This window comes from Amblyraja radiata, chromosome 26, assembly GCF_010909765.2.
Source record: "Amblyraja radiata isolate CabotCenter1 chromosome 26, sAmbRad1.1.pri, whole genome shotgun sequence".
Classification (NCBI taxonomy): Eukaryota; Metazoa; Chordata; class Chondrichthyes; order Rajiformes; family Rajidae; genus Amblyraja; species Amblyraja radiata.
The window spans coordinates 17,477,748-17,501,890 of NC_045981.1; the positions used below are offsets into that span (position 1 = coordinate 17,477,748).

The 24,143-nt window shown below is 41.1% G+C and overlaps 1 protein-coding gene across 1 annotated transcript in view; it reads left to right on the forward strand.

Annotated features, from left to right (window-relative positions):
* The window catches only part of tbc1d16 (TBC1 domain family member 16), a 109,804-nt gene that overhangs the window by 1,124 nt on the left and 84,537 nt on the right, over positions 1-24,143 (forward strand). The window lies entirely within an intron of this gene.

Below are 24,143 nucleotides of genomic sequence, written 5' to 3' on the forward strand. Positions count from 1 at the left end.
AGTGCAGATAAAATTGGTTATTGTCATTATAAATATTAACAAATCTCTGTGTAACAGAACTGTCTACTAGGAAAATTAAGTTGCATCGATCTCTTGTCTTGAGCTAAGAAAAATTCTAAGGAAACGTAAGATTTTTAGTGTCGGAAGGAACTGCAGAACCTGGTCGAAATCGAAGATAGACACAAAATGCTGGAGTAACTCAGCGAGACTGGCAACATCCCTGGAGAGAAGGAATGGGTGACGTTACGGGTCGAGACCCTTCTTCAGACTGATTGTAAAGATGAGCGGAAGATTATAAGATTTTTAGTGGACTTGACAGAGTTGTTGGCCCTAGTGGGGACATTTAGAACTAAGTGGCAATATCTGGATTGGAGATTTAACATATAAGACTCTTCATCTTTGAAGGAGGTACATCTTTGAAATTCTCAATTCCGGAGAGATGCAGATGCTTAGTTAGATTCACAAGATAAGAGACCATTTTGGAAATAATAATTTTTCCGTTCATCTAGAAATTAGTGGATCTGTGTAATCTTTTACCCTTGAGGCTCAATCATTGATTGCATTCAAATCAGAAATTAAAGAAACCTATCAGGAAGGAAAATATTGTTGAAGTAGAAAATGTACCACAATCTTGTTGAACAGCAGACTAGGTTCAATGGGCGAATGGCCTAGCACTGCTATTTAATGCTAAGATAGATTTTAGGACTACAAGGAGTTTTTTTGGTATCGGGTAAGAAAATTGAATTGTGGTCAAAGTTCAGGTTTGTCATGATTTTATTAAACAATGGCTTCGGGGGCTTGTTTTACACCAGTTCCTTTTTGTGTAGGAAGAAACTGCAGATGCGGGTTTAAACTAAAGATGCTGGATAACTCAGCGGGACAGGCCACATCTCTGGAGAGAAACAATGGGTAATGTTTCGGGTCGAGACCCTTCTTCAGACTGGGTCAACCCGAAACATCACCAGTTCCTATTTCTTATGTTCTAGTAGCAGGTCTTGTGGTGAATGTGGTGTTCAGAATCATGGGATAATCTAGAATTCATTGTGGAGTGGGAAGTGAAGGCATTGTTAAAACTATGTGGTTTATGCTGGGCAGAAACATTTAGAATCAAAAGATTGTAGTGCTCACAGGTATATCATGAAGAACCAGTAGATGAGGATAGAATAGATAACATGTAAGGATGCCATTAGTCTTTTTGCAACCAATGAAGTACTTTGAGTCCAAAGAAGAGTCCTGACCCAATATGTAACCCATCCATTCCCTCCACAGATGCTGCTTGACCCGCTGAGTTACTCCTACATTTTGAGTTTTGCTCAAGTATTTTGAAGAATAAGTCAATTGGAATTGTACAAAATGTAAACAAGTGCCACAAATTCCACAAACGGAATATGTTTATGATTAGTTAATCTGTTTGTGATTGCTAAGAAATGAACCTTAATCCATTATTCTAGGCAGTAAAAATTATCCTCTTTGAATCATGCCAATTAATATTTTAAGTCACTGAGAGAGGGACAGTGGTTATAACATACTTAGAAACAGAATGCAGGTATCCGGTACTTAGCAGGTCAGGCAGTATGTGTGGAAAGAGAAACAGTCAACATTTCAGGTCCCCGTTCATTCAGACCCTTGAGTATTTTCAGTTTTTACTTCAGATTTTCGGCATCTGCAGTTTTACGTTCTCAGTTTTAACAGATTATTTGAAAAACAGGCAAGGCAGATTGTTGAAAAATTACTACTTCAAATCATAATCGTCACGTCACAGGTTCACAAAGATTTCAGCTAGGCCTTGCAATATTGTTATACGTATTCAAACAGAACTACAGAAGAATGAGATGTGATTTCACTGAATCTTATAAAATTGAGATTATATATATATCTATATATCTATATCTATCTATATATATACCCACCCTTTCAGACTGGCAAGCCTAAAACATGGAACCATTGGCTTGGGATAATGTCAATCATGTAGTATTGACCGAAAGAGAAATTTCTTGACAAATAATTGTGAAATTCTCTATCTTAGAGCTGCAGATTCTCATTCATTGAATATTTTCATGCTGAAATCAGTATTTTTTTAAACCACAAGGGAAGAAAGCGTTTCAGGGATTGGGAAGACAAAGTTGGCATCAAAGATATGAAATTATGAACAAACTTCCAGCATTGTGTGACAATCCTCTCTCTGTTTTACTTGCTGAACAACATTAGTATCTATCTCATTTAATTTATCATTTGAAGGCTTCATGTTAATTGAAACCAAAAATAATTAGTGCTCTGTTTCGCATAGACATATTTTTCCTTGTAAGAAGGAAAAAACATGTACAGCATTTCATGTTGTAAATTCTGAAATTTGTATGACAAGTGGTGACTTTCTTAGATGGTACAGTCGGGATGTAGAGAATTGTGGCATTTGGCTATCCACAACTGGTTCAAAATTGCTTTTTCATTGATTGCCTATATGTATACATGAAACTCCTCAATAATTTGTGTGGATGTATGCATGTTCTATTCTTGCAGTGTATGCAACTGTGCTGTGGAATTTTAAGTTTCAAAGAATTTACCATTGGTTACGAAGTCTAAACATATGCAGTCAACACTTGATGGTCCTTTGATTGGCATTCGCAAGATATTGGTGTATTTGAGGACACCATTGTTTCGAGAAAATGTACATAACCTTCCAGGAACACTAAACATTGGGAAAATTATAGCGCTAATAATTTTGGAATTGAGAACCTGTATTCTGAAGGATCTTTGTTGAACTAATTTTTTTCGTTGAAAGTCCTTCAGTTTACCACTTAACTTCAATAAAATTGTATGCATGTAGCAGACAATAACTGAATTTCATAACTCAAATTTAAACGCAGTAATTCTTTACAATAAATGCTGATGATAAAATGTATCATGCAGTTTGTAATGCCAGGTGCAGAATCCACTTGCAGTGCTGACCTACCATTTTTTTTTATCATTGTTGCTATGGCAGCAGGCTGTCTGCTTAATCCTTTGAGAGCTGCTTCAGTAGTTTTGAAAATTGACAAATAGGGCAGGGCTTGAAGTTATTATGTATGATTGTTGTAATTATTTGATACATGGTAAATTACTGAACATCTTTGGAGATTCAATTAAATGAAGTCTACCTCTTGTGAGTTGACTAAGTGCAGGGACCAAATGAAGCAGGCTTGTGAGTCGTATGTGATAAAAAGGAATACATGAACCTCCACTGAGAGATAAACAAGCTATGGTTAAATATGATAGTTCTGACTCGGTGAAACATATTTTAAGGGCTGTATTCTTGAGATTTAAGAAAATGAATTGACAACAACAGCAGAGGACACAAATTAATGTGTCTCTCTGTGGGTAGCTTTCTGTGTTGCCAGATATCCCAGCACACTGAACACGTGCCTCATTCTCACCACCTCCCGTCCCACAAAATTCAACTTTGAGTAACTGAAATGAGAACATTGTACATTTAGGGATATGTACAATAATCAAATGTTGATCTGAGTACTTGGATAAGAGCTTTTTTTTGCTTGAGTTTCAATCCTAAGGTTCTTGGCAATTGAATTTTTCACTTGGCAGCATCAAAGTTTCGGTGTCTAAAATCAACATTATTTCTGCCAATGTCTGCTTTAACGTGAGTTTACATTTACCCTGGGGCCACAAATGCAAGCTGTAAATCCATCTGTAATCCAATCTGTACCTTTTTAGTTTCTTTTGGGAGGAAGGCAATAATAGCCTTTTTATTAAATTGTGAAATAACTTATTTCCTTCATAAAATCTATAGACACACTGAACCGTATACAAAAAGATTTACTTTGTCAGAAGGAAACACCTAGCTGTTTGCCACGATTTATTAGAGTACTTCATAAGAGTGACCTGTGTACAACTATGGCTAGAGTTGTTACTATTGATGCACAGTAAAACTATTGAGATGCGAGTGCAATTAAGTGAAACATATTTGCAATTAAGATCGCTTCTTCTTTTAGCTCCCTTTACTATAAAACCCAGAGCTATTGCACATTTTAAGGATTGTTATGCTGTGATAGAAAGGATTACTGGCACACATTTAGGTGTAGACTGTGCAGTTGCTTGGCATCAACACTTGATTTACTTTTTAGAATATATGCTTAACTAGCAAGAACAGCATCTATTCCCCATCCCTAAATGCCCTTGGAAAGTGTTGATGAAGTTTGAATTGCTGCCGAACTTCTGGTGAAGCTACTCCCATGATTCTGTGGAGTAGAGAATTCAAGGATTTAGATCCAGCAGTAAATTTCCAAATCAGAACAGTGTGCTATTTGGAGATGATTAGGTCCTCATGCCTCTTTTGCCTCTGTCCCTTTTGGTGGTGGTAGAGGTAATTGGTTTGAGAGGTGTAATCTAACATCTGGCGTGTTATTTGTAGATGGCACACACTACAGATAAGGCATGCTGGTTGTAGAGGGTATGGATGTTTAGGATAGTGAATCAAGTGCCAATCTAGTGGGCTTTCCCTTGGATTGTTTAGTGCTTGGTCCCCCATGACCGAACAGAAGACCTGGTGGATCACCGCTTCAGAGGGAGCCTGCTGAGCTGGTCCCTTGCTCGTCCCTGAAGACCAGAGGACGGAGGGAGCTGGTAATGACGACAATGGGCGAGGAGCAAGCCAGTTAGGAGAGGAGAAGGCACAGGGCTCTGGCCTACTGAGGTAGGCACTCCTGGGGGACAAGGACAAGGATAGGGATATGGTGTCCAAGAAATGAGATGGTAGGAGGCCCACAACAGCCTGAAACTTTCCTAGAACAGGCATAAGAACTGGAGCATATAGTTTGAAAACAGCGCCAAAACATGGTGCCTCTTGCATGTGTAGACTATTTGTGTACACTTGTTAATCAAGGATCGGGGGTATGGCTATACTGTTCGTAAGAAAAATAATTTCACTGTGTTAGCACTTCGCTTATGTGACAATAAAAGGACTATTGAACCATTCATGTGTATTTTGGAGGTGCACTTATCCAAGTTAGTGAAGCATATTTCATCATGCTTCTGACTTAGCCCTGTATGTGTTGAAAAGCTTTGGGTGTTCAATGGCGAGTTGCTTGCTGCAGAATACCTAGCTTCTGGCCTGCTTTTGTACTCCTAATATTTATTTGGCTATTTTTCTTGGGTTTCTGCATAACAGTGATGCATAGGATGTTCATAGATGCAAAGGTTGATGATGGTAATGTGCCATTGAGTGTCAAGTATTGGTGGCTAGCCTCTCTGTTGTTTGAAATCGTCACCGTGGGACTCTTTTCAGACACAAATGTTAGTTGTCTGAATATTTTCTAGGTCTTGGTGCACATAGACATTTTCTGAGGAGTTGTGAATGAAATTGAACGTTATGCAATGATCAGCGAACATCCCACTGTTGATGAAAGACCATGGTGGTCTTTGGGAATTGACTTTCTCTCTCCACAGATACTGCGTGGCCTGTTAAATATTTTCAGCATTTTGTTTGTTTATCCCTATTTATGATTTAATGATGAAAGGAAGTTCATAGTTGAAGGAGCTGAAGGTGGTTGGGTGGAGCACATTGTAACTTTGGAGCAGACGTAATGAAATCCTGCAATGATTGACCATCAACGACCAAATATTTTGCTTTTCCCTCCACAACTGACCCTATGACACTATAATTGCTACAGAGTGGGTGGATTATGATGAAAACATTTGCATATCTTCCTTTTCATGCTCATTGATTTTTTTTTTTAACCAGTTTCTTGATACCACACTGGGTTAAATTTTGAATTGATGTCATCAGTCATTTTGAAATTCATTCTATATAGTCCATGTGGTGCCAGGTGATTCTGGTGAGACCCAAACTGAGCAAATTGAGTGTATTATTGGCAAAGGTGCATCTTGATGATACTGTCAATAACCCATCAATTTATTCTAGAATTTAGGTAGTCTGATTGTGTGATAATTAGCCATATTGGATTTTTATTAACGGGAAATGCTATTTTTCCTTATTGTTGACTTGGTGCCTGTGCTTAAACTGTATTAGAATAACTTGGTTTGAGGTGCAACTAAATTTTAAGTGGAAATCTTCAGTTCTACTGTCAGGACTGTTAGTTACTATGGCTTTTTCTGTATCCAATATTCTTAGTTATTTCTTAACATCACGTAGTGATTAAAATTTGCTGTACAACAGCTTTAGTGTGGGTTGCAGGAAGAAGTCAAGATGGAAGTCAATCACCATTATTGGCTAAACATTGTTGTAAACGCTTCAGTCTTTAGCATTCCTGTCAATTTTCTCACCTCCATTTGCAACTTAATTTAATAGGTGTGCAGAGTTTGTCTCTGATCCATTGAGGAGTCCATTAGGTCATTTTGTCACACGTTACATTTGCTGCTTAGCATGCCTTTCCAGGGTTCTCGCTTAACTTTTTTTCCTTGTTGCCAGCCGGGCAACCTAGGTAGCTTTTTAGTTGTCAAATGACAGTTTAGGTGGTCATTTAAGACGGCTTGCATGACACGTGCGATAATGTACTCGGACGAAGTGCGTAGTTACCAGTCAGAATTATGGTCAATGAAGCATTCACATATTATTTCTGCTTCAAATAAAGTCCCAAACTAAACATATTAACCAATCAAGACATGATATATACCATAATGACATGCAGCAAAATTACAATACAGCATCTCATCTCCTTTTACACGTTGCAATGAATGCAATTTCTATTATTTCTTTCCACTTCCAAACAAAATTCTGGTTGAATTATTCAGCATATGATCAACCTCAGTGAGACCAAGTGCATGCTTGGCGATCGCTTTGCACAACACCTACACTCAGTTCGCAATAACTAACCTGATCTCCCGGTGGCTCAGCACTTCAACTGCCCCTCCCATTCCGAATCCGACCTTTCTGTCCTGGGCCTCCGCAAATTTGCGGTGGGCCTCCAGAGTGAGGCCCACCGCAAATTGGAGGAACAGCACCTCATATTTTGCTTTGCTGTACCCCGGCGGATACCGCTGGGGTACAACAAATAACTAAGAATTGGCTTCTCCAATTTCAGGTAGTCCTTGCTTTCTCCCTCCTTCCCCTCCCATTCCCAGCTCTCCCACAGCCTACTGTCTCCGCCTCTTCCTTTCTTTTTCCCGTATACTGTCTGTATGGAGTTTGCTCCTTTTCCCTTTGATCGCATGGGTTTTCTCCGGGTGCTCTTGTTTCCTTCCACATTCCAAAGGTGTGCAGGAACCTTTTTCAGAATCAACCCAAAACGCAATATTTTCCTTTTGTGAGACGGAGAGTGACAGAGAGAGAGGGAGAGAGAAAAATATAGAGAGGGGGCCCGCTCAGAATTAAACGATAGGTGTCCCGGGTGCTTGCCAAGCCGGGCAAAATGGCATGGCTTTTAGGTTGCCTGGCGGGGCTGTGGGTTGCCATTGGCAACCGGGCAACCGCTAATTTCGAGCACTGCTTTCTCGTTTTTAAGTATGCTTACTGCTGCTTCCATCATCCTCTCGTGGAACTAGGGTAGGTTTTCTGGCTTGATTGTACTAATAGATTAACCCTGTCTTCCATGTGGTGTGGTAAACCATTCTGATGCTTTAGCATGCCATGTGATGAATTAATGCTTGATCATGGAACAAACCTGCTCTGGCATTTCCTTTAAAAGTGGTTCACGGTCTTTTGTGCATTTGTTGATATTTGCACTATGGGCAGAGGGGCATGAATTATCTCAATTATTTCTGAATTATGCATGAATTATCCCAACTTGTGATTCATTAAGCATTTGGCATATGATAGTTTTGCCCTGTCCCCCAACTGGATTGTTATTGATCCAGATATATGATTGTGGACTCTGGAAGGGGTAGGATGGGGACCCACAGTCCCGTTTATATCAACGGGTCGATGGTGGAAAGGGTCAAAAGCTTCAAATTCTTGGGCGTGCATATTTCCGAAGATCTCTCCTGATCCCAGAACACTGATGCAATCATAAAGAAAGCACATCAGCGCCTCTACTTCCTGAGAAGAATACGGAGAGTTGGTAAGTCGAGGAGGACTCTCTTGAACTTACACAGGTGCACAGTAGTGAGCATGCTGACCGGTTGCATCGTGGCTTGGTTCGGCAACTTGTGCGCCCAGGAGCGGAAAAAAAGACTGCAAAAAGTTGTTAACACTGCCCAGTCCATCATCGGCTCTGACCTACCTACCATCGAGGGGATCTACCACAGTCGCTGCCTCAAAAAGACTGGCAGTATCATCAAGGACCCACACCATCCTGGCCACACAGTCATCTCTCCGCTGCCTTCAGGTAGAAGGTACAGGAGCCTGAAATCTGCAACAACCAGGTTCAGGAATAGCTCTTCCCCACAGCCATCAGACTATTAAACTCAACTCAAACAAAAGCTGAACTTTAATTAGCCGACTGCACTTTATATGTTTATTTATGTGTGTGTATATATATATACACACACACACACACACACACACACACACTAATATATATATATATATAAACACACACACACACACACACACACACACACACACACACACACACACACACACACACTAATATATATATACATATAAAGTGCATATATATATGTGTGTGTGTGTATATATATATATATATTCAATGGTATATGGGCACACTGATCTGTTCTGTATTATTTATGCCTGCAATATTCTGTTGTGCTGAAAGCAAAGCAAGAATTTAATTGTCCTATCTGGGACACATGATAATAAACTCTCTTGAATCCTGAATGAGTTAACTGTAGAAACCAGAGAGTTTAAATTCAAGTTAGTAAACACATCTTATTTTCTAAAAAGAAAAAGTACATAGTCTCAGTAAAGTTGTGGAGGTCACCATGGAGCTATCTAATTGTTGTAAGTATGCATCTAGTTCACTAATGGCTTCAGGGAAAGAAATATGCCATATGTAATTGATCTGAAATGTATGCAAATACCCACCAGTGTAGTTGAAAATTAACTTCTCTGTTCAAGTGCATTTATGGACGGGCTGTAAATAACAGCATTGGAGACGACATCTGTATCCCAAGAACAACAAATAAATAGAAGGAACCTATTTTTTCTCTTTAACCCAATTTGCCCTATTCCCTCTCCCTTCTCTACATGTCCACTCCACTGCTTCTCCAGTCAGTTCATTTTCTTCCTTCATCTGATGAAAATTGTTTGGATTGACAGCATTGTATTCAACCACAGTAGATTAATTCAATTTATTTTTTCAAATATTATTTAGTCAATGTTGGCTTAATAATACCGCTCCCTTCCTGTTTTGCTGGCATGTATTTAAATAACGAGGTGACTGGGATGTCTTCCTTAAACTTGTCATGGAGTGGACATTGTTTTTGAATTACTTTAGTTAGTCTAATGTTAGGATTTTCTTTTTACTGCCCATCTGTAGTTTAAAGACTGAACTTTGATTCTCAAACCACAACATTTGGATAAATATATTTTCCAATCGTGTCTAGATATCAGAAGATTGGTGTGGTGTATTTGTTATTTAACTGTGTTCTTTATCAGCATAATGTTTCTATAGTTCTTTGAACTTTTATTGCCAACTCTGGAACACATTTTTATGATCACCAGGGACAAATGTCATTCGCAAGTCAACATTAACAGAAGATATAGTGTGGGTTCTTTCATATTACTGGACATACAGTGAAAAGAGACAATTATTCACATAAAATTGCTGGAGACAACTCAGCAGTTTCAGGCAGCATCTTTCTCGGCAGAAATAAAGTTAATATTTCTGGTCAATGGCATTTCATCACATGTTACTTCTTTTGATTTCTCTCCACAGATGCTGCTTGATCTGTTGAGTATCTTCAGCCTTTTCTCTTTTTGGTTCAGATTTCCAGCCGTTGAAGATTTATGCATGACAATTCATATCTCATCACAGTGTCACCAATGAATCTTCCCAGGAAGGAAGGGAGTATTCGAATATTTGTTGGCAGTAATCCAATGTCAACCACAATTAAAGCAAATACCCACGTAGCATGTGGGACTGTGTAAATTGGCCAAAAGTTTTGTCGGGTGAGCAGATTGTCTCGAGCTTGAATTTTAACCCAATTTGTCCTTTTCCCTCTCCCTTCTCGAGCTCCCTTGTCTCGAGCTGTCTGTCTGTCCAGGACGGACTGTAGAAATGCAAGTGTCTGCAGATGCTGTAGTATGAAGCACACAAAAAACCTATAAGTCAGGCATTATATGTGGAGACAAAGGGATAGCCAACGTTTCTGGCTGAGGTAACTATCCTACGAAAGGACTGTCCTTCATATCTTAAATGTCGACTCTCCCTTTACCTGCTTCCTGACCTACTAAATTCCTCTAACAGTTTGCTTTTTGGGTTTTTTATCGATCTCTAAACTAAATGAAACTAAATGTCACAGGCAAAACTCCGGTAAGATTGTGTCATATTGAGGTGAACTTGAAGGTCCGGAATTTGATCTTAAACATGATGGCCAGTATGATTCTAATGAGAAAACATGACGTTGAAGAGAATTCACGTGCTGCAGAATTTGTTTCTGCAACTGCTTTATTTAAAGTACAATTTGAATTAAATCTTGAAATGATTTGCTTGGTAGTTCTCTACTTCAACTATGTATGCCTTTGCATTTATATTGGGCTATTTTATTTCTTGATAACGACTTATTTAATATAAAATGCACAAGCCACATTTTTCGTTTATCTCACAAACAATAATGCGATTTTCTTTTAAAATTTCTTTATACATTGGACAAATTATACCCCAAATGGTTACCTTGCTATAAGTTGCACCTCATAATAGCATACTGTTTCCAAGAAATGAATTGTTGTCCCTGCATCATCGGCTTCTTTATAATTGATGCAAGTTGGTATGCAAGTCATTATCAAGTTAGTTACACAGTGGATCTCATCAAAAGTAAAAACGGCTGAGCTTATTGTCATTATACATTAACATTCTTTATTATCCAAGTACTGCTTATCATCATCATCAGGAGGACATTTTGATTCTCTTCAGGCAGTTCATTATTGATGAGCTCCTCATTTGATTCCAGTGTAGATTAGCAATAAAATAAAACAGAAACAGAAGAGACTGCAGATGCTGGAATCTGGAGCAATAAAACTAACTGGTGGAGGAACTCCGCCATTTCAGCAGCATGCTAGGGATGGTATGGTGGGGAGGGGAGGAATTGTCAGCATAAGATCTTAAGACATAGGAGCCGAATTAAGTCATTCGGCCCATCCGTCTGTTCTGCCATTCGATCATGGCAGATCTATTTTTCTGTCTCAACCCCATAACTGCCTTCACCCCAAAACCTTTGACATCTTTACTAATCAAGAACCTATCCACCGACATCTGTGGCAATGAATTCCACACATAAGTCACCCTATGGCTAAAGAAATTCCTCCATGTCTCCAATCTAAATGCATGTCCTTCTATTCTTAGGCTGTGAAAACTACATCAGGATTGAAAGTTGAGAAGAAAGATAGCTAGTATAAAAATAAGAGGAATTTAATTTTAGTTTAGAGAAATAGGCCCTTCGGCCCACCGTGTCCGCCCTGACCAGCGATCTTGGCACATTAACATTACCCTACACAAACTAGGGACAATTTACACTTATACCAAGCCCATTAACCTACAAACCTGTATGTCTTTGGCATGTGGGAGGAAACAAAGATCTCGGAGAAAACCCGCTGTCACGGGGAGAATATACAAACTCCATACAGACAGCACCCGTAGTCGAGATTGAACCCGTGTCTCTAGCACAGTAAGGCAGCAACTGTATTGCTGCGTCACCGTGCCGCCCACAGTGGTTGACGTGGGGGTCACTTTCCATATGCAAAAAGACAAAATCCTGACATAACTATTAAAGTAAATCCCACCGATACAAAGTTAGCGCTTGTGAAATTGTTTACAATTTTTCTATAATGCTTGAGATTTAATGTGATTTTTTCCCCCCCCTCTCTTAACCATGTGTATATATACATCCTTATGCCTCTTTTTATACTACATTTTCTTCAGTTCAAAACATTTAATATTAAGGTAAACTTGTACTGAACCTTGGATCACTAATGGAAGTACTTCATGTCATTCTGACCAGTTGCTTCAAGGATATAGAGATACTAGTGATGGTATAAGTAGGATTCGTCGGAATATAGTAGAAATAAATAGGCATACTTAGCTGAAAAGACTGGTACTCTTCCTTCTAAATAAGATGGAACTAATGGAGGCTTTTAAGTCCATGAAAGATAGATAAGGGTGATTGGGGGAGGTGATGAAGTTATCATTTGGATGCCCAAAACTGTCGGCCATTGTATAAAATCGTTAGAAATAATCCCATAGTAAATTCTAGAGTACGTTCTTTACATAGATGGTGAATAGAATATAGAATGTATATCCATGAAAAGTGGTTAAAAAATAACTAATGGTGAAGCAGAAAGGGACAAAGAGACATGTTAATAGTGTTCTTTGTAAGTGGAGTAGGCTCAAGTACACTTGCCGTTTTCAAAGACTGAATGGGGTGAGTGCTTGTACTCTGTAATTTTTTACAGTCGGCTTTTTTCCCAACCAAATTAGATCACAGTTTTTCATCAAGGATTAGCTTCATCTGCATTAAGGAGAAAATGTCAGAAAGTAGTTACTAACTAAGATTTTTGGAAAATGCAGCAAGCACAATGTTATACAACATCACTAAATTATTGAATGGACTGCCAATCTGCACTTTTTTTTAAATAAGTCGGAAAGCCATTTTCGATTTGATAATTGAATGTAATTATTGAACATAATTACTATTTTGGAATCGGCACGCGTTTTGAAACAATCTTATCTCATATATTGCAGAAGCTCAACTAGCCTGTGAAATAAAGCCCCAAAGAATAAGTGGTCATTAGCATACCACAACAGGCACAAATATGTCAGTAATCCAACTGTGTAGCTTGAAAGCTGTGACTGTAGAAATAAGCCAATCTCACGTGTTTTATTGTATTAATGCTATTTTTCTCATTATCTACATGTAAGTCCTGCTCAGGTTATGAACTATTGACGTAGGGACACCTGTACATAAGAACAAACCACAACAATCAGGCTGGGTCGAGCTGAGCAGAGTTGGAAGCACTGAGCAGACTCACTCCCTCACTCTCTGAATCAGTAAAGCCGGCTGCCAGTTGCTCTTCCCACATTTGTTCACTTTCCTGTCACAGTTGTTTATCTGGCCCTCTCCCTCACTTTTTTTTCACTTCTGACTTTGCGGAAATTCTCAGAAATGGTAACCCTGGAACTATTTTTCTAGAGAAATCTGAGTACTTGTACTCGTGAGGCATATGTAGGTTCCCACAAAATGCTGTAGGATGTTGAAATAGCTGAATTTTATTCTTTATTTACATTTTGCATAACTAATACAAAACCCGAAATAATCGTGTAGATCAGTCTGATTATCCACAGGAACTAACATAAAACATAATAGTGACAGAACTATTGTTTCAAGAATGCCATATTATGAACTTCTCGACTGCACAATTTATTCAAAAGATAAATGTAACATAACAATAAAGGATCCATATAGGAATCCAAAAATAAATGTTGTTGCTTCCAGAAGTGACTACCATTTTGATGACCTTTTCCCACTGTTTGTTGTACATTAATTGATTCTTGAAAAAATTGTAGTTGAAATAGTATTTTATGTTGCACATTAGGAAGATTCTTTCTGAGGTTCATAGCAAAAGGATTTGAGTATAGGAGCAGGGAGGTTGTACTGGGTCTTGGTGAGACCACACCTGGAGTATTGCGTACAGTTTTTGTCTCCTAATCTGAGGAAATACATTCTTGCCATAGAGGGAGTACAGAGAAGGTTCACCAGGCTGATTCCTGGGATGTCAAGACTTTCATATGAAGAAAGACTGGATAGACTCGGCTTGTACTCGCTAGAATTTAGAAGATTGAGGGGAGATCTTATAGAAACTTACAAAATTCTTAAGGGGTTGGACAGGCAAGATGCAGGAAGATTGTTCCCGATGTTGGGGAAGTCCAGAACAAGGGGTCACAGTTTAAGGATAAGGGGGAAATCTTTTAGGACCGAGATGAGGAAAACATTTTTCACACAGAGAGTGGTGAATCTCTGGAATTTCTCTGCCACAGACGGTAGTTGAGGCCAGTTCATTGGCTATATTTAAGAGGGAGTTAGATGTGGCCCTTGTGGCTAAAGGGATCAGGGGGTATGGAGAGAAGGCAGGTACAGGATACTGAGTTGGATGATCAGCCATGATCATATTGAATGGCGGTGCAGGCTCGAAGGGCCGAATGGCCTACTCCTGCACCTATTTTCTATGCTTCTAATCTCTGTCCGTATTATTGAAATGGAACTGAGTTGCAGTGAAGGTACTTAAACTATCCTTGATGCTCAAGGCCAAAGAAATATAAAATATCAGAATCCTTCTCCCACTGATAATGGACAATGGGAAAGGTGGGAGAACAAAGGACAATGGGGACCCGGCATGGGGGAACCGCTGTTGGGGCGGGTGGAACAAAAGGAGGAGCCGGCGTGCTTTGCATCTTTGTCAGCACCGTAGGTGGCTGCTATTTGTATACATTGGGTATGCAAGCAAAGAATTTCACTGTGCCTAGTCACATGTGACAAAGCATTCCATTCCATGTCTGTAAAATATATGCATGAATCTTGTGAAAATATTCACATGGTTTAAGCACCTGTAGACAATTCAATGGTTGTTAGTTGAATTGTACACTGATGCTCAAACTCAAGAGCAGCTCATTTATCAGGTTTCTGGATTAACTGAGGCACATCTACAAAGATTTGTGAAGTCATGGGAAAATTGCATTGCTGATGAAAAACAAACATGTTTTCTAGTTGAGAACCTAAGGTAGACTTGATTTCCATGAAATACAAATGAGGTACTTTGCTTGACTGGTTATTCAAGTTTTCTTAAGATTTACAAATTTGCAAGAAGAAGGAATAATTAATAAGTTTGATTTCATTAAAATTATGTTTTAACAAGGTTTCAAGCTAAAGTGCTTTCACAAAGTTTCTTGAAAGTATTTTTATTTCTCTGATTTTAGAAAGTTTGAATTTTACGTACTACACCGGAGATCTATTACAGTGTGTTTGTCTGCTGACTAATATGGCGTGTGCTGCAGCAGTTATTGCTGCTTTCTTTCATTATTGAGACAAAGATGTCAGATTGACGTTTCTTCTGTCCTGTTGGGTTGTTGTACAAAGTCTGTAAGCTAGTTAACCTGTTTATAGGAATCCAAGTCATATTGGCTGTCATTGCCACAAAAATGGTACTCCCCTGTTAAGATTCACTTGATCTTATATTTTAAACTGAGATCTCAAACTCTGTTCTCAGTGCCTCTGCAGGCTTTTATTTCAGTATTCCCTCCTATTTGGCCGAAGTTTCTGTAGTAACTAAGCTTTCATTGTTTACCTATATAATCCCTACTGCTAAACCTGTCAAGGAAAGCTACTGGCCTCAAGCCCAGTATCAAGTAAATATGTGTTGGGACCTGTACACAGATTTATTTACGTGGTTGGTGACTCCTAAAGATTCTTTTGTTTCAACCAGCGTTGGCTCTAGCCATTTTGTTTTACAATGTTGAATCTGTCCTCAAATGTACATGATTTTGCACTTCCTTTCTAAAGTTTTTGAATGAATTGAAAAATAATCATTTTTTTTCCCCAGTTGAATAGTCTTGTAGCTGCAAATTGCCCCTTTATTTTGAGCATGGTAATTGAGTAAATTGGTCGCTGAAAATAAATTCAATTCAATTCAATTCAACTTTATTGTCATTGCACAAATACAAGTATAGGTACAACGAAATGCAGTTTAGCGTCTGGTCATAGTCATAGTGCAAGATAGTAGAAAAAACTGTGGAGACGCAGAGCCTCGCGTTGTGCACGCGACGCCATCTTGGAGAGCTTCCAAGCTTCCAAATGAGAGGTAGTTGGAGCAGGAAATTGCAGATGCTAGAAATCCAAAACGAAAACAGAACATGTTGGAAACGCTCAGCGGGATAACAGCATCTGTGGGAAGAGAAAAGGACACAAAGGAACAGCAGATGCTGGAATCTTGCGTAGAATACAAAGTAATGCAGTAACTCAGCTGGTCAGGTAACAAATCTGGAGAACATTAGTAGGTAATGTTTCATGTCAGGACTCTTCAGACTCTGGAAGAGAAACAGAGTTAGCTTTCCACATTAAGGAACTTTCCAGAACAAGGAACCTTCATCAGAAGCAGAAAAACAAGAAAGTGAAGCCCCTGTCCCATTTACGAGTCCTTGGCACGCTAATTACGCGACCTCGTGGTCGCGTTGAGGTGCGACGGTGTCGCGAAGGTCGCGCGCGACTTCATGCGTCCGCACAGCCGTCTGGAGCGCGTGACGTCATTTGAAGATAGACACAAAATGCAGGAGTAACGCAGCGGGACCGGCAGCATCTTTGGAGAGAAGCAATGGGTGGTGTTTCGGGTCGAGACTCTTCTTCAGTCTGAAAGAAGGGTCTTGAGCCAAAATGTCACCCATTCCTTTTCTCCAGAGATGCTTCCGGTCCCGCTGAGTTACTCCAGCATTTTGTGTCTATCTTCAATTTTCTTGGCACCGCTCTGGGAGTCGAAGTGGGGGCGGACGGGATCCGCAACGGCCGTGAGCCCCAGGCCGAGATCGGCGATCATTTGCCTGCTTCTGCTGCTGTTGGAGGTGAGACGTTGCGTCGCGCCAGGGTCTTGGGCCTGTCCCAGTTTGGCCATCAGTTACGCGACCCGGTGGCGCACGAAGATTTCGTTCACTACAAAATATGCGATACCGCGCACAACTCCATACCCCTCCACGCTTCTCAGTGGGACCGGCCCCGCGCGGCCACACGATGCCCGTGCGCCTCAACGCAACGACGAGGTCGCCTAATTTGCGTGCCAAGCAGGACCAGCCTTAGGAGGTGCGGGGCCCAATTGGGAACAATTTTCATAGAAATATAAATATATAATTATAAATTAGTCATATTCAGGCACGTCGTGAGTAATATGACAGTCAGTCGGCTTTAAAAAATCTTAAACCGCGCATGCACAGATTGTTCTCCGTAAAAATAAAAAATAAAAATAAATAAAGTAACAATTCAATTTGCCCAAGGCTTCCAAATCTCCTTCTTTCTGAATTACTGAATGGGTGGAGGTTGACGGCAGGTGGAAAGATGGTGGGGAAAACGGGAACACACCAGGACAAGTTGAATCAATTGTCATCTTATTGAATGACTATACTAGTTCAAGGGACCAATTGGGGGGAGAGTTCCTTTCGCAGCATGTGGGGAGTCTAGCCAGGGGTAAAGTTGCCGGGAGGGCGGGACCGTTGAGAAGGAGGGGGTCGGGTTCATGCCAGTAACCCACTCACTCACTGCTGCCGCGGCGCTCCGCATTGTGGCCGGGAAGGGAAGTAGCTCGCGTGGCTACGAGCGGCTGCCATCACAGGACAGCGGAACCGACTGCCATCTCAGCGCTTTCTGCCGGCCCGCTCACCTCTGGCAGTGCTCTCCGTCTGAACAGTGAGGGGACCATCTCAAGAGCAAAGATCATAGAGCGGAGTAGGTCAGTGGGTGATGGATAACATCACAGCGGGCGGTGGAGCTTACTCCTGTGTCAGCGCGAACAAGGGATCAATTGAGGTTACTCGCACTGACATATGGAGTAAGCTCCACCGCCCGCTGACCCGCTCTTGAGCTGGATGCTGGCATGATCCCTGACCCCCTCCTTCTCAACGCTCCTGCCCTCCCCGCAACTTTACGTCTGGTTAGACTACCCACACGCTGTGAAAGGAACTCTTGCCGCCCCCCCCAGCAGCGCTGTCCTTTTACAGCCGCTTCCCACTTTACAGCCGCTTCCCATCAGCTGCTAGCAATGAGGAATAGACTTGGCTATACCTCAGTACAGCAACATCGTTCTTGATGTTGCTATACTGAGGGATAACAATAATAATAATAATAATAAATTTTATTTATGGGCGCCTTTCAAGAGTCTCAAGGACACCTTACAAAAATTTAGCAGGTAGAGGAAAAACATGTAAGGGGAATGAAATAAATAGTAAAGATAAATAACGAAGTCTATCTTTCTTGGCTAACAACCTAACCTTCGGCCTCCAAGATGCAGGTACATTTTCTAGCAATGTTACAACATTTTGAGATTTTAAAAATCAAGTCTGCAATTTATCCCACCAGATAAAGCATAAAAAGAATTTTAATTTGACACCTAATTCACTTTTAATATCTTCAGTATTAAAGAAGTTATGGCCATTTTCATACTCGGAAATTAGCATCTTGTTCCCTATTGCTTTTCCATTGACTGAACACAAAAATTGTGATCGAGGACAGTCAAAAGCCCATAACTTTCTTAAAAATTAAAAGAACTGAATTAAATTTTTAGTTATTATAGATTGAAGCATTCTGAAACAAATATAAAACATCTTACTTGGATGACCTGAAATTAAAGCATATAATTAGTTAATTACCTAATTGCAGCTAATTACAAAATTGACCGTTGTGACGGAAATAGTAATAAACACCCAGACTGCCTTGAAAATTCAAAAATATGATATTCTCAAGATCAGAACCTTAATATTATTGTATTATATGTTGTAATCCGTAACAGATAGGTAAATAAATTACAATTTCTAGCAATAGACAAGGTCTTTATGGAGAAGATCAGTTGCTAGCTGGTACATTGGCATACCATAATCAGTAGCATCATCATACTCCTCAGATTGTAACCAATAAGCAACTATACACCTTATTTTTCCTCAACTTTTCAATTTTGGCATTGTAAACATTTTGCTCTTCAAACCACGCATGACATGCCTTTCTGCCCACTACTTTCCCATTAAGAATGTCCTGTAGATTCCATTTCATAAGAAACGGATATTTTAAAAAAAAAGGCTATGTATCCAAATAACAAACTAATCCCATTCACACAAGAATATAACAAGATTTTTAAATCTCACTGTCATGAATTTATATGCCAGATCAGTGATGGAAATGGCTCCCCAACCCCCCCAACAGAAAAGAACCGCAGATGCAGCCGTCACCGCAAAATGTCGAAGAAGGAACTGCAGATGCTGGAAAATCGAAGGTAGACAAAAATGCTGGAGAAACTCAGCGGTGAGGCAGCATTTATGGAGTGAAGGAAATAGGCAACGTTTCGGGCCGTGTCTAAAGAAGGGTCTCGACCCGAAACGTTGCCTATTTCCTTCGCTCCATAGATGCTGCTCACCCGCTGAGTTTCTCCAGCATTTTGTCTACCGCAAAACGTCAATGGTTCCGGGAATGCTGAGGCCACAGGGTGAGAGAGAGGGAGTGAGAGAGCTAGAGAGAGGCGAGATGGGGAGTGGGAGAGAGAGCACGAGAGAGAGAGGGAGGGAGAGAGCGAAAGACAGAGAGACACAACGTGGGTCGGTAGGTAAATTGAATGACTAACCTGCTGCACACCAAGAAGCTCGCCAAGAAGAAGCCCTCAATCATGATGGTGAGTTTTAAGAAATTCTCAATGTCATCAATGCATCGATCTACATTCCTCAGTAAATGTAATTGTGTTTTGAACAAGTATTAATGACGCCGCGTGAATTGTATTCAAAGGAACGCAGCGTCATTAATACTTGTTCAAAACGCAATTACATTTACTGAGGAATGTGGATCGATGCATTGAAGACACATTGTATGATTACTTGTTAACTACTGGCTGTTAACAAGAGCTACAGTAGTAGTTAAAACATCGTTTGTGTCTGATGGCCGTGCAGCAGTTGTCATCTATGTTCGTTTTGTAAAAAAATCCGTATGGCGAATGTTAGTTTTTAAATATTTATTTAAAAAAGCGAATTTGTATTTCCGTCCGAAATACGGAAAATTAACGCGGGGCCCAATTGCGAGAAATCGGTCCAATCGGCTCAAGGCCGGCCCTGGTGCCAAGGACACATAAGTGGGACAGGGCCTTCAGTGTTTGAAATTACAGAGAAAAGAAAGTGTGAGAGGAGGTGGGTGCTGGCCAAAGTTGCTAAGATAACAACTTTAAAAAGACTGGCAGGTGGAGACAAGAAAATAATGAAACTTGTGGAAAGAAAAAAAAGTGGATTCCTGAAATTGTCACATTTTATTATTAAGTCTTGAGGACTTACTTAGATGGACAATGAAGGCTGTTCCTACAGTCTCCGCCCTACAGTCCAGCGGACGATGCTGTTGTTGCGGGAGCTCCGGAAAAACAGGTCACCAACCTGTGACCTGCGGGCTCCCGACGATGTCGGCCACTGGGCCCGCGGCCGAGCCTCCGAGGCTCCGAAGTCGGGTCACCGCCGCTGGAACGCCGCCACAGCCCGGAAGTCGGGTCGCCGCCGCCGGAACGGCGCCACAGCCCCAAAGTCAGGCCGCCGCCGCCAGTACACCACCGCAGCCCCCGTCGGCCAGCCTCGCGTTGGTAGGTCCTGGCTGGCTCTGCCTCCGGAGCCTCGAGGCGCCAGCTCCGCCATTAGGCCTCAGCGCACACTGAGACGGGGGATACGACCAGAAAAAATCGCATCCCCCCGAAGGAAGAGACCAAAACCATGTTTCTCCCCCCCCCCCCCCCCCCACACACACATACACAGCCTAATAAACTGAATTTGACTAATACAGGACAAAAGAAACAACAACAAAAAAGAAAAAACAGACGGACTGCAGGCGGGCCGCAGCTGCTAGGGCAGCGCTGCCACTTCCGGAGTTGTTGGAGCAATGTCGGAGATTTAAAGTGCAGGTGACTCAAATGCGCAGGGTTATATTTGGGGTCTGTGTGGAACTGATCTGAAAACCAGTCATCCAATCTACATTTGGTTTATCTATTGCAAAGGAAATTATATTATGAACCCAAATGCAAAACACTAGATTGTGAGAGGTGAATTGCTGCTTCACCCAGAAGGACTGTTTGAATCCTTGGATGATGGGAAGGGAAGAGGTTAAAGGGCAGGTGTTGAATCTCCTTGCAGTTGCAGGGGAATGTTCCATGAGGAAGGTGATGGTTGAGATGCAGGAGCAGACTAAGGAACACAGAGGGAGACGTCCCTTTTGGAATACCTAAAGGAGAGGGCAAAATATGTCTGCTGGTGGAATCCCCTTGAGGATGATCTGTTGAATGTGGATGCCACATTGTGGAATGTTGAACGCCTATTGGGGAAACCCAATCGACGTCCCGCCGTAGAGGAAAGGGGAAAGAAAACTTCTGTTTATCAGTTCATCTGAAACCTCCTTCAAATTGCTTAACTATTGCTTTTCTTAAGTATAGGTAGTTTTATAATGCGATAGTTGAATTCCTAACGACTATTGTTTTACAGAAAAATATTGTAAAAACAATTGTATCAATGGGGGACAGTTATGTGCTAAACAGTTTCAGACTTGCAATAATAGTTATTTTATCCCATAGGATTATCATAAATAAAGGTATTTTCAATTGGTACCAGTTACTGAAGGCTGTATGTTACATTGTTTAATAGAATGATAATTCACTGATGTCAATAGAAGAGATTCTTATCAAATTCAATGGCCACCTGCAGTGAAACTGACAGACAGTTCTTTAATTGTCGCAAATGGTGCCTGATTACTGAGGGGGAGAGGGGATTAGTGGAAACGGTTTGTTTTCCCTCGGGTAACTTTTAAGTAATTCTCCAGTTGGCGGTAGAAATTGCATTAGAACGTGGTTATTTATTATCTTAAGTATGTACCATTATTCCCATGTTTTCTTCATGCAAGTTTTTAAAATCTCAGCTCTTTTTCAGTGTGCCCCCCACCTCAGTCACTATGGGGCTTTCTACGGCCCCCGCCTTTGCAATGTATGTGTTCCACTCTGATACTCGCCGTTCCGGTTTTTCAGGCGAGTGCCGCGAACTTGACAGTCGAAGGCAGTCCGCATGAAAAATCGCTTAAGTGGGACAGGCCCTTTAGTGAAGACAGATCCAAAGTACCTGTTCAATTCATCTTCCATTTCCTTGTTCCCCATAATAAATTCACCTCTGTTTTGCCTCTGTATTTTAAATATTTAAATGCTGGTACTTAAATTGCATTTACTAATAGAGCAGCCTGAGTATTTATTATTATCTTTGTTGTTTTCTCTGTTTAATATGTCATATTATTGAGCATTAGCTAATGTTAGCTAATTATTGTACCAGTCTGTCAGCAGGAAGAGTTGATTCATCTCACTTTAAGCATAATGGTAAGCAATGCAGTCATCTTAATCTGTGCTTTGAAATGGAACATTGCAATTTGTGGTGCACTGTTATTGAAACTTTGTTTGGCGTATTTTAAATCGAGGCTCTTAATATGATTGCCTATGCCACAAGTCACAGCTGATATGTTTCGCCACTTTTGATTCAAAATGTCCGATTTATTCCTCTAAACAAATAGCACCATTTTATATGTTTTAAAAATTAAACATTCATACATTATTAAGCGTATGCAGTCTTGTCATGTAATCTATATTCTCCTGTCACAGTGGATGATTGACTTTGTAGGGCTCCAGAAATTCAGGCCACCATGACAGTTTAAAACCAATAAATAAGAGAAAAATAACTCACTGGTACACCGTGTTTGACAGGAATGTTACTGTATGTTGTTTTTGACTTTTTCAAAAAGGGGTAAATGCTGTGCTTTAATGCATATTTTTAAATTTAACTCTTCTTAATTTCAACTATTTCATGCAAAGTAGTTTTATTGCTCCCGAAATAGATTCTAATCTGAAGATTAGATTCAGGATATCTACGAAGTTACCACAGTAAGTGTTTATCTTGTGACTCTAACATCTTAACCTTCTCGTCTCTGAGAACAATTCCAGTTTCTCCATGCCATCCACATAGCTAAAGTCTCACAGAAAATTAAGTCTCATGGCATTCCTGCAGATGCTGGAAATCTCAAAGTAAAATAGAAAGTGGTCAAAGCATTCCACACATCAGCCATCATCTGTGGATAGAGAAACGGTTAACGGTTCAGGGAAACACTTTGACAAAACTGGGAAAGATAGAACAAGTTAGCTTTAAATTGCAGAAGCGTGGGTGATGATTGGGATATCGTTAAATATCAAGGGGATAAGTTGTGAACTAATTTATCAGTTTGATGGATTTACAAGGAAAGAGAGAGAGGGAGAAAGCAGACATGAAGGAAAGCTAGTGGAGGGTGAAAAACTGGGATAAAAGCCCAGGATCATACAAAGCCAGCATCCAGCTTTTATTATGAGAGGATTTGTACACAGGAGTAAGGAAGTAATTTGCATTTATATTGGGTCTTGATGAGACCACAGCTGGAGTATTGAAGGTAGACAAAAATGCTGGAGAAACTCGGCGGGTGAGGCAGCATCTATGGAGCGAAGGAAATAGGCAACGTTTCGGGTCGCAACCCTTCTTCAGACTGATGTGAGGGTGGGGGGCGGGAAGAAGAATGGAAGAGGCGGAGACAGTGGGCTGAGGGAGAGCTGAGAAGGGGAGGAGAATGCAGGGACTACCTGAAATTAGAGAAGTCAATGTTCCAACCGCTGGGGTGCAAACTGCCTAAACGAAATCTGAGGTGCTGCTCCTCCAAGGTGGTCCCTACACTGGCCTCCTCCCCCTCTCCATCCTCCCCCTCTCCATCCTCCCCCTCTCCATTCCCCCCCCCCCCCCCCCCCCCCCCCCCCCCTCCCCCCCCCCCCCCCTCTCCATCTCCCCCCCCTCTCCATCCCCCCCTCTCCATCCACCCCCCTCTCCATCACCCCCTCTCCACCCCCCCCTCTCCGAGAACGGGGGGGGGGGGGGGAGTGGGCGGGCGGGCATGGGAGTCCAGCTGCGGGAGGTGTGGCGTGAGCGTGCTTGTGCTGGGCGCGGCTTTAGTCCGCAGTGGCAGGGGGGGTGGCGCCTGGAGGCAGGTGGGCCACGATTGGTGGGAATATGGGCATTGTGACGTCAGAAGCGGCGATTATATTTTTTTAAATGTGAATTTTGTGATCAATTTTATTCAAAATCTGGGGGAATAATTGACCAGGAGTGGATTTCTGAACTCGTAAGATAAATCCCTACCGAGATTGTAAAAATCTCTGCGTTTTTTCGTCAGGTTTTCGAGGACATACGTTACAAAGGCTAAATGAGACACACACACACACACACACACACACACACACACACACACACACACACACACACACACAC